Here is a 19,836-nt window from a genome sequence, read left to right on the forward strand (position 1 = left end):
GAGCCTCTAGAGAGCCAGGCTCTGCCTTCTGAGAACTTCTCCCCTAAGGCTGCTCATAATTCAGGTGATACCAGCCATATAGAACCGACTTGGCCCACACTGTCACAGAAAGCCTTATCAGAATCTCTTCTTCTTCATACACTCTTGTGTCTGTTACTTGGCTATTGCCTTTGGTACTCCACTGATGTGAACCACAGTCGCCAGGGGATGGAGGACACTAGTGACCCATCTTGCTCTGTGGCCTCAGTCCACAGCTTGAGGGTAAGGGAAGAGGCCAAATGAAGGTCAAGAAGGAAAGATGGAGTTTGAAGAGAAGACCTGAGTTAAGGGTGTCTTCTCAAGTCTTGATGACTGAAATGTAGCTCCAGTACCTGAAGTCCTGCTTGTTCTCAAGGCTGACCACGGGGCTGGGTGCACTCAGTGAAGGAACCGTATACACTTAGTATTTCCTTGCTTGCTCACACTTGCCCTCCTCTGATACACCCTCTGCAAGACTGATCTTCCCCTGAAACAACTTTCCACCTGCCACTGTCATCTCAGGAACATTTGTTTCCCCTTCCTAGTGTCCCCCTAGAATGCCATTGCAGCCAATTCATAATTGGATAATCATGCTTCTTACCATAGTCTCAGCAACTTCTGAAAACTTTTATTCACTTTATTCCATAGTCTTCACCCATCGATAATCTTCCTTAACTTCCTAGCTGCAGGTTAAGCCATTCGGAATCATTTCTTTTTCTTTCTCTTCTTTGGCAAATCCTTTCTATCTTTTAAGGTCTTTTTCTTGTCTCTCTACCATCCTGCCTTGCTGAACTTCTTTTTTTTCCGTTTAAGTAACCTTTCAATCTCCTTCCCCAATTTCCTCATAAACATTGAGAGTTTATTCCTCACACGTTAGACAGCGGTTTATGAATGGCCAGGCATAATGGACTCAGAATGAGTTGGCACCCCCGAGGTACCTGTCTTGCTGGGGAGCCACAGGTGAAGGGCTGGCTGCTGGACACATGTTTGCATGGAGTCAGGCTGAGTGGCCTCAGGGTGTTTGCTCTGCACTTGTGTGTGTTTCTCCCTAGTTGGTTTCCTTGTCCAGCCACCTGTGACCTCCCTCCATCCAGCCCAGGGAATCCTTCTCATCACAGGGGTAGGATGTTTGTCTCATTTTCCATCACATCCTTTCCCCAAAGTTTGGTTGTGAGTTGTTCCCATTCCAAAGACCTTTCCTCTTGGAAGAGAAAAGAGAAAATCTTGTCTCTCCTTTCCTCTCACTTCACTTCTGCTCTATTATCTCCTCCGTCCAGAATGGCCCCCTGACTCAGATGGGTGTAGATCCAAAGATGGCAAGAACTGCCAGCAATTCTGAGATAATAATACGGATGGATCAGGAAAACGTGAAAACCTTTATCCCGCCACATTAAAAAACATTGCGCTTCCAGTGTATTCAGAGTCTCAGTGTAGAAACACAAATGATAGAGAAATTGAATTACACTCAAGTTTTTCTTTCCTGCTTTCCTGTTTTATTCTAATTCTCCAAGTTAACATGATAAACTATTTGTTCGGTAAACTTTCAGACATTTTCTACCCAGGCACACTTTTCTTTTTTTCACAGAAGAGTGTGAACTAGGTCACTTTCAACATGCTGTGATTCTGTGATTCACTGTCTCCCACCGAGTCATCCACTGATAAAGTCATCTGTTTCATGGAGAAATATTTCCAATAGCTAATAGCCAATGTCTGTGGAGTGCTTACTCTGTGTCGGTTTCTTGTAACTACTTTACAGATCATTTGTACAACGTACCCATGGACCAGGTACAATTATGACCCCCAAGTGACAGATAAGTGCAGATAAGTACAAATAAATACAGAGGCCAAGTGACTTGCCCAAGACACTGGAGCAAATCAAAATCCATGCCTCTGTAATCATTTTGCCCTATTGCCTCTGTCTGGGAGGCTTGATGACTTGGCAACTAAAACCTTAAATATCATGTTCCATTTTTATATCTGTGACACAAGCGTGGGGCTGTGATATGGGGTAACTAACCTGACTACTTTTGAAAACACTTATGCACCTGGATGAAAGTAAGCCAGGGACTGCAAGCTATAGATTTAAGGTTTCCTACCAACTTTTAAAAATAGCTTCTTGAATGCAATTTATGTAGTGTCAAGTCTAGGATGTAGTCCAAATAGTAACAGAAAAATGGAGATATGTAGAAAAATACTTAAAGTTGACAAGTATTGGGAGTGTAGTATTTTTGGGGCCAGCGTGTAGACCACAGGAAAACTTGCTGTTTCCATCCCAGAGGGAAGAGCCCTACGTTGCAACTGCCAAGGTCCCTGGGGCAGCAAGTGTGCTCACTGCTTAGTAAAGAAGCATCCTCAGTTTGATAGAATCATATGGGAGCCTTACATTTGGTTAGCAGTTCTACGTTTTTGATGTAATAATATTTTCAGGGTGTGGGAGGGTATCAAGCTCTGAAAATACCCTTGGAGAGATTTGCTTATTAAGTTTGGCTTTTTCAGTCTCCCTACTACTTCTTTACTAAACACCAGGCGGTTTCCTTCACTTTTCAGACCCATGTTGTTTTTCCCTTGTCTAATGAACTTTGAAATACTTTTGGATGAGCTATGAAGTTTGGGAAAATAGAAACATCTCTTTAAAATAAGGAAGATAATAACAATGACAAGTAGAAAAAGCTCTAAAACAGAGAATATCCTCCATTCTAGCCAATGACTGGGGCTGGAAGGTTCGTGCTCGCTGTCCAGGACGTAGAAATAAAAGCTGAGGAGGCGCTGAGGCGTCTCCTGGATCTCTATGAGCCTCCATCATTTCTGAAGGGTAGGGTTGACAGATAAAATATAGGCTGTTTAGTTAAATCTGAATGTCAGAGAAACAACAAGTACATTTTTAAGATTAGTATGCCCCAAAGAGTTCATAGGATCTACTTATACTAAAAATAATGACTTATTATTCATGTGAAGTTCAGGTTTAACTGGGTATCCTGTACTTATATTTACTAAATCTGACAGCCCTACTGATGATCCACAATGGAGGCAGTTGAGAAGCGGTACATGCTGGCTCTCGGACAGTCAGAAATGGCTTCAGCAGATCCAGGTACAGTATGAAATTCTTTTTGGATGTAGCTCAGAAGCCATGGCCAGCCCTTGACTGCAAGTACTGCCTCGGGTTTCCCTGAGGTGGGGTAAACCTTCCTCTTAATGGCCTTTCGGTAAGTCTGGAAGACCATATCCAAGGGGAGCCCCAAAGTCAGTTTCATCCTCACAACCATGTTTCCAATTCCTGGAATTGGCTGCATGTGACTCACAAGAGCTGAGGAGGTTTGTGGAAATTGGGAGTGTCATAGCTTGAACCCTTTGTAGGTAAAGTTTTGCTGTTGTGAGAGTTTTAACAGGAGCAATGTGAAAGACTCCTGGTCCCCAGGTAGATAGAAACAATCCTGTTCTACTTCTGTGTATGTGACAAGTCTCTAATAGTTCAGAGAGCAAGGATCTGGTCTTAGAAAGACTGATCCAAGCTTGGATGTTTCTGGGGACAAGGCAAGGTCCTGAGTTTCAAGTTCACCTTTTATGGTTGAGGAGACAATAAGGTGGTCAGAAGGGAAATCATGGAGGAGACCTTGGCTTCCTCCATCGTGCAGGCTTGTATATGTGGTTCTATGTAGATTGTGTTTCAAAGGTGGAGCTTGTTTACAACTATGGACATTCTCCGATGTGCTTTTTGGACCTTCATTCCCAGAGCGAGAGCAGTGCCGAGGCTCTAGAAATGCCATGGATATTCTGAGCTGTCAGTGGCATTTCCCAGGTACTGTTGCCTTGGTGCCGCTCCTTGAAATGTCCAAAGGGATTATCATCTGTCTTGTGGCGGGTCCTAGCTTTGTGAAAGGGAGCTGCTGCACCTGGCTCAGAGGATTTCGGATGTGGTGGGAGGAGTAGTAGTGCTACGACTATAAATTGTATCACAGCATATCTATTCCATCTTGAGAGTGGGGTTGGGGGGTTCTGAAGGGGGGCTTTTATTGTACTTTTATGCATTGTACCCTTGAAACTAATTCAATTTTTTAAAATTAATTAAGTTATTTTGGGCTGCATTGGGTCTTTGTTGCTGCTAGCGGGCGTTCTCTAGTTGCAGTGAGCGGGGTCTACTCTTGGCTGTGGTGCACGGGCTTCTCATTGCAGTGGCTTCTCTTGTTGTGGAGCATGGGCTCCAGGCACGCAGGCTTCCGTAGTTGTGGCACGTGGGCTCGGTAGATGTGGCACACGGGCTCTAGAGCGCAGGCTCAGTAGTTGTGGCGCGCGGGCTGAGTTACTCCGTGGCACGTGGGATCTTCCCAGACCAGGGCTCGAACCCATGTCCCCTGCATTCGCAGGCATATTCTTAACCACTGCTCCACCAGGGAAGCCCAATAATTCAGTTTTTTATAAAGAGAAGATTCCTAATAGTATTCCAAAATTTTAAAAATATGTAGTTGGATAACACTATGAAAAATTAACTGATATATTCTTTTATTATTTCTCTTTGCTCCCTGGATTTTTGTCCCCATCCAGTCAGCTAGGCACTCTGAGTTCACTGCATTAGGAAGGTAAAGACTCAGCAGAAATGAGGGAGAAAAAAAGAAAATTCTCAGCTTTGGAATGTTCACAACGGAGGCCACAGTAGAACAGGTGAGAATTCTGTGAACAAAAACTAAATGTCGTCTCAAATGCAAAACAGTATTCTCTGCACTGGGAGGCAGGAGAGCGAGGGAGGGAAGGACTGAAGGAGAGAGATCAGTGTGGCCAGGGACATGGAGACTGTGCTTGAGGACGATAGGCCCAGGAAGAGAATCAGAATCTGGAGAAGATTCAGCCTGCACGTGATCATTGCCTCCAGCCAGCACCCTCATCTCAGACGTTGGGAAATTCAGAGAGAGAGTGGGAGTACGTCAGGAGGGCCACGCGCATAGTCTGTGTGGCAGGGGTTGTGGCCATTCCCTATTTGTGAGGAGTCCCCAGCAATTTGCAGGCCTCTTCTGGAAAATGCTGGTGGACGTCTCTAGTGCTTATGTGAAAGCTTGTTCACAAACCTTGAAAGATACAGATGTAGATGACAGATAGATGCATAGATAGAAAAATGTAATTAAATAAAAGCTCCAGGAAAGGTTTGGAAAATGCCCTTTATTGCATAGGACGCTTCTATCGTCATATGATGTTAGACTGAGTGCCGGTCCCTTCATCCTCCTTCAGACCACGGCCTTCTGTCTGCTACTCTCCCGAGGGTCCTTTCTTCTCCCTGGAAGGGATAAAACAAATGAGGTAGAACAGGAAGAGACAAGCAGCACTCCAAGCTCTGCTGGTCAGGGTTACCCTCCAGCGTTGCCTTAATGCTCAGAGCCACACACACCACAGTGAGCTTGGCTCCAGATCAACTACCACGCAACGAAGGTTCTGGAACATTTCCATATCTCGGGGGACCTCATTTCCACGTGACTCTCTTTCATATTCCCCTTTGTCACAGAAGGCTAGGTCCAGTGGTCCGGGTGAGATCTCGGCTCAGGCCCAAGGCTCTCAGACCTCAACGGTCTGGTCCTGCCAGGGCCCCTGTCCTCTCTGGAGACCACTCCTGGCTCTCTCTGCCGAGAAGGCGCTGCTGGCAGTACGTCCTCTAAGAGTTGAGGTCCGTCGTGCAGACCCTGAGAAAACTCCTAGGAAAAGGCTCCACCTTCTTGTTTACGTCAACAGAGCTCAATGCCTTTGGTAGTGCTGGGTGTGTCCCATTTGATGCAACTGCAGAGCCATTAGGTCAACCAGCACATGTGTGCGGCCCCTTCCCTTAGACTCCTCTGGGCCCTCGTGACATAGGCTCAGAAGACTGCCAGCCTCAAGCCTTACCTCTTCCGAGGGACGGCCACACCGTCTTCCAGGATATTCGGTCCCATGAACCTCAGTTGCTGTTTGGAACTCAAAGGAGAGAAAAGACCCTGCCTGCGGGGTCTCTTTGGGCTGGGGCCTTCCCCCGTGGGCTGCGCTCCCTCATTCTCCTTTTCTTCTTGCTTCTCTTCCTCCTCCTCCTCCTCCTCGTCGTCGTCCTCCTCCTCCTCGTTCTCCTCCTCCTCCTCCTCCTCCTCCTCAGGGGTGCTCTTGGATTCCACATTGCCCATCAGCTGGACCATGGTGAGATGAGAGACACGGCAGCTGAAGCCCTCCAGGATGCCGAACTTCACGTGCTGCTGGAGGATCTCCAAGGCGGGGAAGACCCGGCAGCAGGCCATGCACCTGAAGCCGGTCTCCATGGTCACCATCCAGTCCGCTGTCTTGGCGCTGGGTCTCTCCTCGACGGCAGGTGGCCCTGATGGGCTGCCTGGCTCTGCCCTTTCCTCATACTCTTTCTCCTCCCCAGTGGGCTCACTGTCAGACAGGAGGCTTTCGGTGGACACATCAGAAGAGGGCTCAGTGGCTACTGCGCACACATCCTCAGGAAGGGTCACTTCTTCTATCCTCAGCCGCTTTTCAGGCAACTCCAAGGGTTTCTTTGTCTTCCAGGAGACAGCGACACCCTTGTTCACTTGTGCCTGCATGTAGTATATTTTCATGCCCCTTTCCTCTTTGTCTGGGTGCAGATAGTTCTTACAGGGTGAAGAGGGTGAGGAGGAGACACAGTGTGATGGGGGAGCGGTCTCTCCTTCTCCAAGGTCCTGGGCTAGGGGTGCTCTAGGCTGGGCAGTGTCTCGATGAAATCTCCGGATTCCTGAAAAAGGAAATTAAAATCATAATAACATGCATGGGCCATGCCGGAAGCTGAGGGAGCAGGTGTGGTAGACGAGAGAGGGACATTGGCACGACATAGCTATGTCGTGAGCTTGGTGTCTGTTGGCCGTAGGACGGAGTGGTGTATCTGGTGTCATCTGTGGGCTTTTCATGTGCGTGGGGGGGATACTGGAGCGGTGTCTGTATACAGGGGTGTGGAGTATGGTGGTGAGGGCTGTGGTATGTGAGGGATGCGGCTGGATGCGTGTACGACGAGGAGTGTGAGTTTGGGAATATCGGTGGTGCATTCCTTGTGGAATGGGGCTGTGGTGCAGGAGGAGAGTACTGTGGAGCACGTGCTTGGGGTTGATGTGCACTGAGAAGGGCTGTGCCTGGAGGGCGCGTGTATGTGTGAGCTGTGTGGACCTGAGCTGGATGGTCCTGCTCTCAGGCTGGAGGTGTATGATGCAGAACTCTGTCCTTCTCTGGAAGCAAAGGCAAAGACAAAGCCTACATTTTCCTCTGAAGATGCTTAATCTGGTCCCTCTTCCCTCCACCTCAAGCCCAGACCTTTCCGGCCCCTGCTCCTTGACTTCCCCACCATGGTAGTAGCAGTATTCACACACACACACCCAGACTCAGCTGGCATCCACGCCCTCGGAACAGCTCAGCCATCCTGCCCAGGCTCCTCCACAGAGCCCTCATCACCTCTGATGACCCTGGGTTTCCTCTCAGCCTCCCTGGGATCTGTGTGCCTCCTGCCTCACAGCCAAGCACCCCCTCACCTGAGGAGCCCCGCGCCCTTACCAGCGTAGCTGAGCTTGCGCCGAGTAGAAGTACAGAAGAAGTATTTAGAGGCAGAGGAGACCTCCCCTGGCCCTGGGCTGCAGCCTTGGGCCACCACAGTGGATCCAAGCCGAGGGGGATCCTCTTGTGACTTCGAGATTCCTGAGGGAGGAATGAAAGGCTCAGGGTGGGTTCATCAGTCCTCTGTCCACAAATATTTACTGAGTGTGTGACACGTGTCAGGTGCAGTGAATACACACAGTTGAGAGTGTGGTTCCCAGTGGATACTCCAGGATTTAATTCCAATCCATACTTATTCTCTCACTGTCTAGTTGGTAATGTAGGCCTCGGTGGTGACTGTGAGTGTGTGGGAAGAGTGAGTGATGTGTATCAGTTAAGTCTGTGGTAAGTGTGGGGTTGGCATGGGGAGCACAGTGCAGATGTGTCTATCTGTGTGTGTGGCCTTTGTGTGCATGGTTTCTGTTCACAAGTCAGGAATTCTGGGACATGTAACTTTTCCTCATTACATGGTGTGGCTTGTATTTATGGTGCGTGTTCATTCATTCAGTCACCAAGATTCAGTAAGCAGCTACTCCTGTGTATCCGGCACTCTTCCATTGTTGTAGTCTTTGGTAACGCTGCACATTCTAGTAGGGGAAGACACACACTAAACAAAACTACAATAAATATATAATACATCAGCTGGTGGTAAGTATATAAGGGTTGCCAGACTTAGCGAACAAGAATACAAGGCACCCAGTTAAATTTCAGTTTCAGATAAACCCAGAATACTTTTTTAGTGTAAGTATTCCCATGCAGTGTTTGGCCTGACTTAGTTTTAGTGTAAGTATGGCCCATACAATATGTGGGACATACTGATACTGAAAAATTACTTGTTGTTTATCTGGAATTCAAATTGAACTGGATAGCCCATATTTTCTCTGGCCATCCTGACCTGGGTTACTGAGACTGTGGTTTACTGTGGTTTGTACAAAGCGGGTCTGGCAATACTCAAGAATGTATTATAAGTGTGGTGTGTATGACACGTGACTGGTTCTTATAGAGGTATTTAGAGATGGCTGAAGTTAGCTGTGTTTGTGCAAGAGTTGAGGAGATACATATATATATAGTGTGTGTGTGTGTGTGTCCTATATATATAGTGTGTGTGTCTATATACATATCTCATCTCCAGCGTTTGGTGTTAGAGGAGACGATTGTGATACAGGTGGGTTGTATGAGAACGTAGTAGAGAAGGGATGCATGTATATACCTCCATGTGCTGTGTGTGGTTTACTAAGGAAGTTATATGTGGGGTGTGTGATATTTTTGCTGTATCAGAGTGTACATGGGTGTATGAGTTACTGTCTCATGAAACACCCCTAACAAGAATTCTGTATACACTCTTACGTACACCGAGTGTCAGCCAGGTCCAGGCAGGGTGACAAGAACTTTACCACGCAGACTTTATATCTGGTAAGCACTCTAACCCCATTCATCTCGCTCTTCTCTGCACTACCACACACACACACACACACACACACACACACACACACACAGGAACATAGAGCAAAATATTCTGAATGGTCAGGGGCACTCATTGCCTTCCCCAGCCTGTCCCAGCCACTGCCTGGAAATCTGCCTGCTGTCTAGAGCTCCATTCCCAGGGCCCATCCTACAGTCTCCAGGGCCCTGGGCCTGGTAGGAGCTACTGGGCTCTAATCTGGGGCAGAGGCCTCTAGCTGGAGCTCTGGGGTGACCACCCCTCTCCCAGGGCAAGCTACTCGCCTACATTTAATGCACGCAGGCACCCCGTGGCCCGTGGCTCTCAGAGCTCCCCGCAGGACCCTGAGGCCATTTCTCACCCCTGCTCACGCGGTCTCAGTCTCTGGAAAACCCTTCCCTTCCCTTGATCTCCTTTGGGAAATTCTTCCTGTTGAAGGAATAAAACCTCCTTGCTTTCAATATGACACCATCCCTAGACAAACAATCTTCTTTCAAAGTGCATTCCACTTGTCAAGATAGTTTTCAACAGGGCCTTCAACTCATGGGGCTTCTCTTTCCACTTTGGTAAAAGAGGCCAAGCAACTCATGGGTCTCTCTCAGCATCCTTGCATCCTTCACATCCCCCACCTCATGACCCCAGGGAACGATCCAAGAGAATAAGAGAGAAATCGGGGACTGAGAAAAGCTGCACCTCTAGGTCTGTGCAAGCAGGATGCAGCCTGCTATGAGTCCGACAAAGCTCCAGGCCCGGCTGCCCCAGGGGAGAGTCCTCAGACCAGCGGAGCTGACCTCCCATCTCCCAGGGGGCATCTGGCCGTTCTGTGCCGTCTCACACCACAGGGACCCTCCGGATGGATACGGCAGCGTCAGTGAGACAAGGTCTCTCGCTCCCTGCTTCACAGGTGACACGTTCTCAGTCCCCCCCATCCTAGAGAAGGTTTAGTTTGGCAGAAACCCATGTGCCCCAGCATGTTGCCCCCCACATACCTCCTCTGTTCTCGGCAGTTTCCTGGGACTCTTCATTTTCCAGATGTTTCCTCTTTTGTCGCCGTTTCATGGTACCAACTAGAAGTCTCCCTTAGAAGATGCCTCAAGAGATGTCCAACTCCTCGTCTTCCCTACAGGTTGGCCCTTGTTGGCTCTTGGGCAATCCGTTGAAATGATTCAATACAAATAAAAATTGTCAAGTCTCCTAAATGGCTGAAAAACTTGTACCACTTAGTGAACCAGCAGTACTGCCTAGTGCTCACCAGGGCTGTTATGTTTGCAAGGTTGCCAGGCGCACAGTGGAATTCTGTGACCTCAGTGATGACATCAGAGCATTCCGTGGACCTAGGTGGAGCACAGTGTCTGCAATAGCACAGGCCCCATTTTCAAGAACATTTCCTTTTTCCCAGCTGAACCTTTCCCGTGAAAGGGAAAGGTTCATACCATATCTATTATAAATTGTATCATACCATGTCTATTATAAAATTCACATTTTGAGTGGAGATCTTTTCATGTCTTTTCTAGAGAGATTTAATATGAATATTTTCAGTGGTCTCCAGTTTCCCTGTGGATTATTGACATTTTAAACTCTGCACTTCAATTTTCCCTCAATACGTGTAATTTTGTCACAGCTATTTCTGTACTTAAAGATGAGGAACTATATAATTGATTTCTTCATTTTTTTCCCATCTCTTTCCAAGGTACTGCATTTGATTGTGTCTTACGAATGAGTGAAAAATGCTAGTCCTTGAGTCAGGACGTTGGGCCCTTTACCAAGTAACTCAACCTATCTGGGCTTCAGCTTCTGTATGTGCCATCAAGAGGCTTGGACTAGCTGACTTTTCAAATGCTGTGTTTCTTTGATTCACTCTCACTTACTGATCTGCCACTTAAGAAGAGGGTCTGTTCTCATAAAGTAACAACAGTCTTTTCCTAACCTTGGGTTGGGTGGAGTTTAACTGTTCGTACTCAGTTTGTTAGTTATATTGCCTTCTACGTATGCTTAGCTCTAAATAATTTATATGGCTCTTGTGACAATTTTTAGATCTTCTTTTTTTCTTATTTTCTTTTACAGTTTCTAATTTGTTATCGCCAGTGTAGAGGAGCCTGATTGACTTTTAAAATTTATTGATCTTGTATGTGTGTGCCTTGTTGAACCGTCTTATTAGTTCCTGCTAGTTTATCTGTGGGTTCTTTTGGGTCTCCTAGATAAATGAGCATATGAAATGTAAATAATGTGTTCTTTGGATAAAGTTTATTTTCTTGCATCTATATATATATATAGAAGCAATATGTTGAATTGATTTAAATATTTAAATACTTACATACCTGTTATCACAATCTAACATTCTTGATCTTATTTTCTTTCAATCAATATTATGTTTTCAAGATTTATCCACGTGAATCCATATAGATCTAGGTCTTTGATTTTTGACTGCTTGATATTTTTTCATCACATGCATATAGCATCATTTATTTTCCATTCAAGCATTATTGGACAATTGGATTGTTTCCCTCCCTTCTCTAGAACAAACAACATTTCCTAGAATATCCCTGAAGATGTCTGACAGTCGAGAAGGGCCAGGCTGCCCGAAGGATTGCTACTTGCTTTTAGCCACCTTCCAACAGGCCGTCTCCAGCCAGCAATTTGAAGCACAGCTGAAATGAAAACTGCCCCAAATGTGAAGATCTTAGGAGCTTCCTAGAAGGTGGGAGGTTAATGATAGGCATCCTGCTGGGATCCCAGGGGAGTCTGAGCTGGCCTGAAGCTCATCTTCCTCCTCCACCGCTCAAGAGAAATGTGGAGGAAAGAAGCCTTCAAAAACTCTGAGCAGGCAGAGGGAGAGATATTGGGGGCCGAAGGTGTAACTGAGGTCTTGGAGTGGGCTGTGAGCACGCAGAGCCTCTAGAGAGCCAGGCTCTGCCTTCTGAGAACTTCTCCCCTAAGGCTGCTCATAATTCAGGTGATACCAGCCATATAGAACCGACTTGGCCCACACTGTCACAGAAAGCCTTATCAGAATCTCTTCTTCTTCATACACTCTTGTGTCTGTTACTTGGCTATTGCCTTTGGTACTCCACTGATGTGAACCACAGTCGCCAGGGGATGGAGGACACTAGTGACCCATCTTGCTCTGTGGCCTCAGTCCACAGCTTGAGGGTAAGGGAAGAGGCCAAATGAAGGTCAAGAAGGAAAGATGGAGTTTGAAGAGAAGACCTGAGTTAAGGGTGTCTTCTCAAGTCTTGATGACTGAAATGTAGCTCCAGTACCTGAAGTCCTGCTTGTTCTCAAGGCTGACCACGGGGCTGGGTGCACTCAGTGAAGGAACCGTATACACTTAGTATTTCCTTGCTTGCTCACACTTGCCCTCCTCTGATACACCCTCTGCAAGACTGATCTTCCCCTGAAACAACTTTCCACCTGCCACTGTCATCTCAGGAACATTTGTTTCCCCTTCCTAGTGTCCCCCTAGAATGCCATTGCAGCCAATTCATAATTGGATAATCATGCTTCTTACCATAGTCTCAGCAACTTCTGAAAACTTTTATTCACTTTATTCCATAGTCTTCACCCATCGATAATCTTCCTTAACTTCCTAGCTGCAGGTTAAGCCATTCGGAATCATTTCTTTTTCTTTCTCTTCTTTGGCAAATCCTTTCTATCTTTTAAGGTCTTTTTCTTGTCTCTCTACCATCCTGCCTTGCTGAACTTCTTTTTTTTCCGTTTAAGTAACCTTTCAATCTCCTTCCCCAATTTCCTCATAAACATTGAGAGTTTATTCCTCACACGTTAGACAGCGGTTTATGAATGGCCAGGCATAATGGACTCAGAATGAGTTGGCACCCCCGAGGTACCTGTCTTGCTGGGGAGCCACAGGTGAAGGGCTGGCTGCTGGACACATGTTTGCATGGAGTCAGGCTGAGTGGCCTCAGGGTGTTTGCTCTGCACTTGTGTGTGTTTCTCCCTAGTTGGTTTCCTTGTCCAGCCACCTGTGACCTCCCTCCATCCAGCCCAGGGAATCCTTCTCATCACAGGGGTAGGATGTTTGTCTCATTTTCCATCACATCCTTTCCCCAAAGTTTGGTTGTGAGTTGTTCCCATTCCAAAGACCTTTCCTCTTGGAAGAGAAAAGAGAAAATCTTGTCTCTCCTTTCCTCTCACTTCACTTCTGCTCTATTATCTCCTCCGTCCAGAATGGCCCCCTGACTCAGATGGGTGTAGATCCAAAGATGGCAAGAACTGCCAGCAATTCTGAGATGATAATACGGATGGATCAGGAAAACGTGAAAACCTTTATCCCGCCACATTAAAAAACATTGCGCTTCCAGTGTATTCAGAGTCTCAGTGTAGAAACACAAATGATAGAGAAATTGAATTACACTCAAGTTTTTCTTTCCTGCTTTCCTGTTTTATTCTAATTCTCCAAGTTAACATGATAAACTATTTGTTCGGTAAACTTTCAGACATTTTCTACACAGGCACACTTTTCTTTTTTTCACAGAAGAGTGTGAACTAGGTCACTTTCAACATGCTGTGATTCTGTGATTCACTGTCTCCCACCGAGTCATCCACTGATAAAGTCATCTGTTTCATGGAGAAATATTTCCAATAGCTAATAGCCAATGTCTGTGGAGTGCTTACTCTGTGTCGGTTTCTTGTAACTACTTTACAGATCATTTGTACAACGTACCCATGGACCAGGTACAATTATGACCCCCAAGTGACAGATAAGTGCAGATAAGTACAAATAAATACAGAGGCCAAGTGACTTGCCCAAGACACTGGAGCAAATCAAAATCCATGCCTCTGTAATCATTTTGCCCTATTGCCTCTGTCTGGGAGGCTTGATGATTTGGCAACTAAAACCTTAAATATCATGTTCCATTTTTATATCTGTGACACAAGCGTGGGGCTGTGATATGGGGTAACTAACCTGACTACTTTTGAAAACCCTTATGCACCTGGATGAAAGTAAGCCAGGGACTGCAAGCTCTAGATTTAAGGTTTCCTACCAATTTTTAAAAATAGCTTCTTGAATGCAATTTATGTAGTGTCAAGTCTAGGATGTAGTCCAAATAGTAACAGAAAAATGTAGATATGTAGAAAAATACTTAAAGTTGACAAGTATTGGGAGTGTAGTATTTTTGGGGCCAGCGTGTAGACCACAGGAAAACTTGCTGTTTCCATCCCAGAGGGAAGAGCCCTACGTTGCAACTGCCAAGGTCCCTGGGGCAGCAAGTGTGCTCACTGCTTCGTAAAGAAGCATCCTCACTTTGATAGAATCATATGGGAGCCTTACATTTGGTTAGCAGTTCTACGTTTTTGATGTAATAATATTTTCAGGGTGTGGGAGGGTATCAAGCTCTGAAAATACCCTTGGAGAGATTTGCTTATTAAGTTTGGCTTTTTCAGTCTCCCTACTACTTCTTTACTAAACACCAGGCGGTTTCCTTCACTTTTCAGAACCATGTTGTTTTTCCCTTGTCTAATGAACTTTGAAATACTTTTGGATGAGCTATGAAGTTTGGGAAAAAATAAACATCTCTTTAAAATAAGGAAGATAATAACAATGACAAGTAGAAAAAGCTCTAAAACAGAGAATATCCTCCATTCTAGCCAATGACTGGGACTGGAAGGTTCGTGCTCGCTGTCCAGGACGTAGAAATAAAAGCTGAGGAGGCGCTGAGGCGTCTCCTGGATCTCTATGAGCCTCCATCATTTCTGAAGGGTAGGGTTGACAGATAAAATATAGGCTGTTTAGTTAAATCTGAATGTCAGAGAAACAACAAGTACATTTTTAAGATAAGTATGCCCCAAAGAGTTCATAGGATCTACTTATACTAAAAATAATGACTTATTATTCATGTGAAGTTCAAGTTGAACTGGGTATCCTGTACTTTTATTTACTAAATCTGACAGCCCTACTGATGATCCACAATGGAGGCAGTTGAGGAGCGGTACATGCTGGCTCTCGGACAGTCAGAAATGGCTTCAGCAGATCCAGGTACAGTATGAAATTCTTTTTGGATGTAGCTCAGAAGCCATGGCCAGCCCTTGACTGCAAGTACTGCCTCGGGTTTCCCTGAGGTGGGGTAAACCTTCCTCTTAATGGCCTTTTGGTAAGTCTGGAAGACCATATCCAAGGGGAGCCCCAAAGTCAGTTTCATCCTCACAACCATGTTTCCAATTCCTGGAATTGGCTGCATGTGACTCACAAGAGCTGAGGAGGTTTGTGGAAATTGGGAGTGTCATAGCTTGAACCCTTTGTAGGTAAAGTTTTGCTGTTGTGAGAATTTTAACAGGAGCAATGTGAAAGACTCCAGGTCCCCAGGTAGATAGAAATAATCCTGTTCTACCTCTGTGTATGTGACAAGTCTCTAATAGTTCAGAGAGCAAGGATCTGGTCTTAGAAAGACTGATCCAAGCTTGGATGTTTCTGGGGACAAGGCAAGGTCCTGAGTTTCAAGTTCACCTTTTATGGTTGAGGAGACAATAAGGTGGTCAGAAGGGAAATCATGGAGGAGACCTTGGCTTCCTCCATCGTGCAGGCTTGTATATGTGGTTCTATGTAGATTGTGTTTCAAAGGTGGAGCTTGTTTACAACTATGAACATTCTCCGATGTGCTTTTTGGACCTTCATTCCCAGAGCGAGAGCAGTGCCGAGGCTCTAGAAATGCCATGGATATTCTGAGCTGTCAGTGGCATTTCCCAGGTACTGTTGCCTTGGTGCCGCTCCTTGAAACGTCCAAAGGGATTATCATCTGTCTTGTGGCGGGTCCTAGCATTGTGAAAGGAAGCTGCCGCACCTGTCTCAGAGGATTTCGGATGTGGTGGGAGGAGTAGTAGTGCTACGACTATAAATTGTATCACAGCATATCTATTCCATCTTGAGAGTGGGGTTGGGGGGTTCTGAAGGGGGGCTTTTATTGTACTTTTATACATTGTACCCTTGAAACTAATTCAATTTTTTAAAATTAATTAATTTATTTTGGGCTGCATTGGGTCTTTGTTGCTGCTAGCGGGCGTTCTCTAGTTGCAGTGAGCGGGGTCTACTCTTGGCTGTGGTGCACGGGCTTCTCATTGCAGTGGCTTCTCTTGTTGCGGAGCATGGGCTCTAGGCACGCAGGCTTCCGTAGTTGTGGCACGTGGGCTCGGTAGATGTGGCACACGGGCTCTAGAGCGCAGGCTCAGTAGTTGTGGCGCGCGGGCTGAGTTACTCCGTGGCACGTGGGATCTTCCCAGACCAGGGCTCGAACCCATGTCCCCTGCATTCGCAGGCATATTCTTAACCACTGCTCCACCAGGGAAGCCCAATAATTCAGTTTTTTATAAAGAGAAGATTCCTAATAGTATTCCAAAATTTTAAAAATATGTAGTTGGATAACACTATGAAAAATTAACTGATATATTCTTTTATTATTTCTCTTTGCTCCCTGGATTTTTGTCCCCATCCAGTCAGCTAGGCACTCTGAGTTCACTGCATTAGGAAGGTAAAGACTCAGCAGAAATGAGGGAGAAAAAAAGAAAATTCTCAGCTTTGGAATGTTCACAACGGAGGCCACAGTAGAACAGGTGAGAATTCTGTGAACAAAAACTAAATGTCGTCTCAAATGCAAAACAGTATTCTCTGCACTGGGAGGCAGGAGAGGGAGGGAGGGAAGGACTGAAGGAGGGAGATCAGTGTGGCCAGGGACATGGAGACTGTGCTTGAGGACGATAGGCCCAGGAAGAGAATCAGAATCTGGAGAAGATTCAGCCTGCACGTGATCATTGCCTCCAGCCAGCACCCTCATCTCAGACGTTGGGAAATTCAGAGAGAGAGTGGGAGTACGTCAGGAGGGCCACGCGCATAGTCTGTGTGGCAGGGGTTGTGGCCATTCCCTATTTGTGAGGAGTCCCCAGCAATTTGCAGGCCTCTTCTGGAAAATGCTGGCCGACGTCTCTAGTGCTTATGTGAAAGCTTGTTCACAAACCTTGAAAGATACAGATGTATTTGACAGATAGATGCATAGATAGAAAAATGTAATTAAATAAAAGCTCCAGGAAAGGTTTGGAAAATGCCCTTTAATGCATAGGACGCTTCTATTGTCATATGATGTTAGACTGAGTGCCGGTCCCTTCATCCTCCTTCAGACCACGGCCTTCTGTCTGCTACTCTCCCGAGGGTCCTTTCTTCTCCCTGGAAGGGATAAAACAAATGAGGTAGAACAGGAAGAGACAAGAAGCACTCCAAGCTCTGCTGGTCAGGGTTACCCTCCAGCGTTGCCTTAATGCTCAGAGCCACACACACCACAGTGAGCTTGGCTCCAGATCAACTACCACGCAACGAAGGTTCTGGAACATTTCCATATCTCAGGGGACCTCATTTCCACGTGACTCTATTTCATATTCCCCTTTGTCACAGAAGGCTAGGTCCAGTGGTCCGGGTGAGATCTCGGCTCAGGCCCAAGGCTCTCAGACCTCAAAGTTCTGGTCCTGCCAGGGCCCCTGTCCTCTCTGGAGACCACTCCTGGCTCTCTCTGCCGAGAAGGCGCTGCTGGCAGTACGTCCTCTAAGAGTTGAGGTCCGTCGTGCAGACCCTGAGAAAACTCCTAGGAAAAGGCTCCACCTTCTTGTTTACGTCAACAGAGCTCAATGCCTTTGGTAGTGCTGGGTGTGTCCCATTTGATGCAACGGCAGAGCCATTAGGTCAACCAGCACATGTGTGCGGCCCCTTCCCTTAGACTCCTCTGGGCCCTCGTGACATAGGCTCAGTAGACTGCCAGCCTCAAGCCTTACCTCTTCCAAGGGACGGCCACACCGTCTTCCAGGATCTTGTGTCCCATGAATCTCAGTTGCTGTTTGGAACTCAAAGGAGAGAAAAGACCCTGCCTGCGGGGTCTCTTTGTGCTGGGGCCTTCCCCCGTGGGCTGCGCTCCCTCATTCTCCTTTTCTTCTTGCTTCTCTTCCTCGTCCTCCTCGTCCTCCTCCTCCTCCTCCTCGTCCTCCTCCTCAGGGGTGCTCTCGGATTCCACATTGCCCATCAGCTGGACCATGGTGAGATGAGAGACACGGCAGCTGAAGCCCTCCAGGATGCCGAACTTCACGTGCTGCTGGAGGATCTCCAAGGCGGGGAAGACCCGGCAGCAGGCCATGCACCTGAAGCCGGTCTCCATGGTCACCATCCAGTCCGCTGTCTTGGCGCTGGGTCTCTCCTCGACGGCAGGTGGCCCTGATGGGCTGCCTGGCTCTGCCCTTTGCTCTTACTCTTTCTCCTCCCCAGTGGGCTCACTGTCAGACAGGAGGCTTTCGGTGGACACATCAGAAGAGGGCTCAGTGGCTACTGCGCACACATCCTCAGGAAGGGTCACTTCTTCTATCCTCAGCTGCTTTTCAGGCAACTCCAAGGGTTTCTTTGTCTTCCAGGAGACAGCGACACCCTTGTTCACTTGTGCCTGCATGTAGTATATTTTCATGCCCCTTTCCTCTTTGTCTGGGTGCAGATAGTTCTTAGAGGGTGAAGAGGGTGAGGAGGAGACACAGTGTGATGGGGGAGCGGTCTCTCCTTCTTCCTGATCCTGGGCTAGGGCTGCTGTAGGCTGGGCAGTGTCTCGATGAAATCTCCGGATTCCTGAAAAAGGAAATTAAAATCATAATAACATGCATGGGCCATGCCGGAAGCTGAGGGAGCAGGTGTGGTAGACGAGAGAGGGACATTGGCACGACATAGCTATGTCGTGAGCTTGGTGTCTGTTGGCCGTAGGACGGAGTGGTGTATCTGGTGTCATCTGTGGGCTTTTCATGTGCGTGGGGGGGATACTGGAGCGGTGTCTGTATACAGGGGTGTGGAGTATGGTGGTGAGGGCTGTGGTATGTGAGGGATGCGGCTGGATGCGTGTACGACGAGGAGTGTGAGTTTGGGAATATCGGTGGTGCATTCCTTGTGGAATGGGGCTGTGGTGCAGGAGGAGAGTACTGTGGAGCACGTGCTGGGGTTGATGTGCACTGAGAAGGGCTGTGCCTGGAGGGCGCGTGTATGTGTGAGCTGTGTGCACCCGAGCTGGATGGTCCTGCTCTCAGGCTGGAGGTGTATGATGCAGAACTCTGTCCTTCTCTGGAAGCAAAGGCAAAGACAAAGCCTACATTTTCCTCTGAAGATGCTTAATCTGGTCCCTCTTCCCTCCACCTCAAGCCCAGACCTTTCCGGCCCCTGCTCCTTGACTTCCCCACCATGGTAGTAGCAGTATTCACACACACACCCAAGACTCAGCTGGCATCCACGCCCTCGGAACAGCTCAGCCATCCTGCCCAGGCTCCTCCACAGAGCCCTCATCACCTCTGATGACCCTGGGTTTCCTCTCAGCCTCCCTGGGATCTGTGTGCCTCCTGCCTCACAGCCAAGCACCCCCTCACCTGAGGAGCCCCGCGCCCTTACCAGCGTAGCTGAGCTTGAGCGGAGTAGAAGTACAGAAGAAGTAGTTAGAGGCAGAGGAGACCTCCCCTGGCCCTGGGCTGCAGCCTTGGGCCACCACAGTGGATCGAAGGTGAGGGGGATCCTCTTGTGACTTCGAGATTCCTGAGGGAGGAATGAAAGGCTCAGGGTGGGTTCATCAGTCCTCTGTCCACAAATATTTACTGAGTGTGTGACACGTGTCAGGTGCAGTGAATACACACAGTTGAGAGTGTGGTTCCCAGTGGATACTCCAGGATTTAATTCCAATCCATACTTATTCTCTCACTGTCTAGTTGGTAATGTAGGCCTCGGTGGTGACTGTGAGTGTGTGGGAAGAGTGAGTGATGTGTATCAGTTAAGTCTGTGGTAAGTGTGGGGTTGGCATGGGGAG

General features: G+C 47.3%; 1 protein-coding gene and 1 long non-coding RNA gene across 2 annotated transcripts in view; both read left to right on the forward strand.

Annotated features, from left to right (window-relative positions):
• The window catches only part of LOC308609827 (uncharacterized protein), a gene marked incomplete at its 5' end in the record, with an annotated part of 123,908 nt that overhangs the window by 90,168 nt on the left and 13,904 nt on the right, over positions 1-19,836 (forward strand). The gene's annotated exons all lie outside the window — the stretch shown is intronic.
• LOC308609832 lies at positions 14,187-18,114 on the forward strand. Its single transcript, XR_014014359.1, has 3 exons — positions 14,187-15,017; positions 16,469-16,585; positions 18,009-18,114. It is a non-coding gene; the product is annotated as an uncharacterized lncRNA (long non-coding RNA).

This window comes from Mesoplodon bidens, assembly GCF_964165515.1.
Source record: "Mesoplodon bidens genome assembly, contig: HAP1_SCAFFOLD_608, whole genome shotgun sequence".
Classification (NCBI taxonomy): Eukaryota; Metazoa; Chordata; class Mammalia; order Artiodactyla; family Ziphiidae; genus Mesoplodon; species Mesoplodon bidens.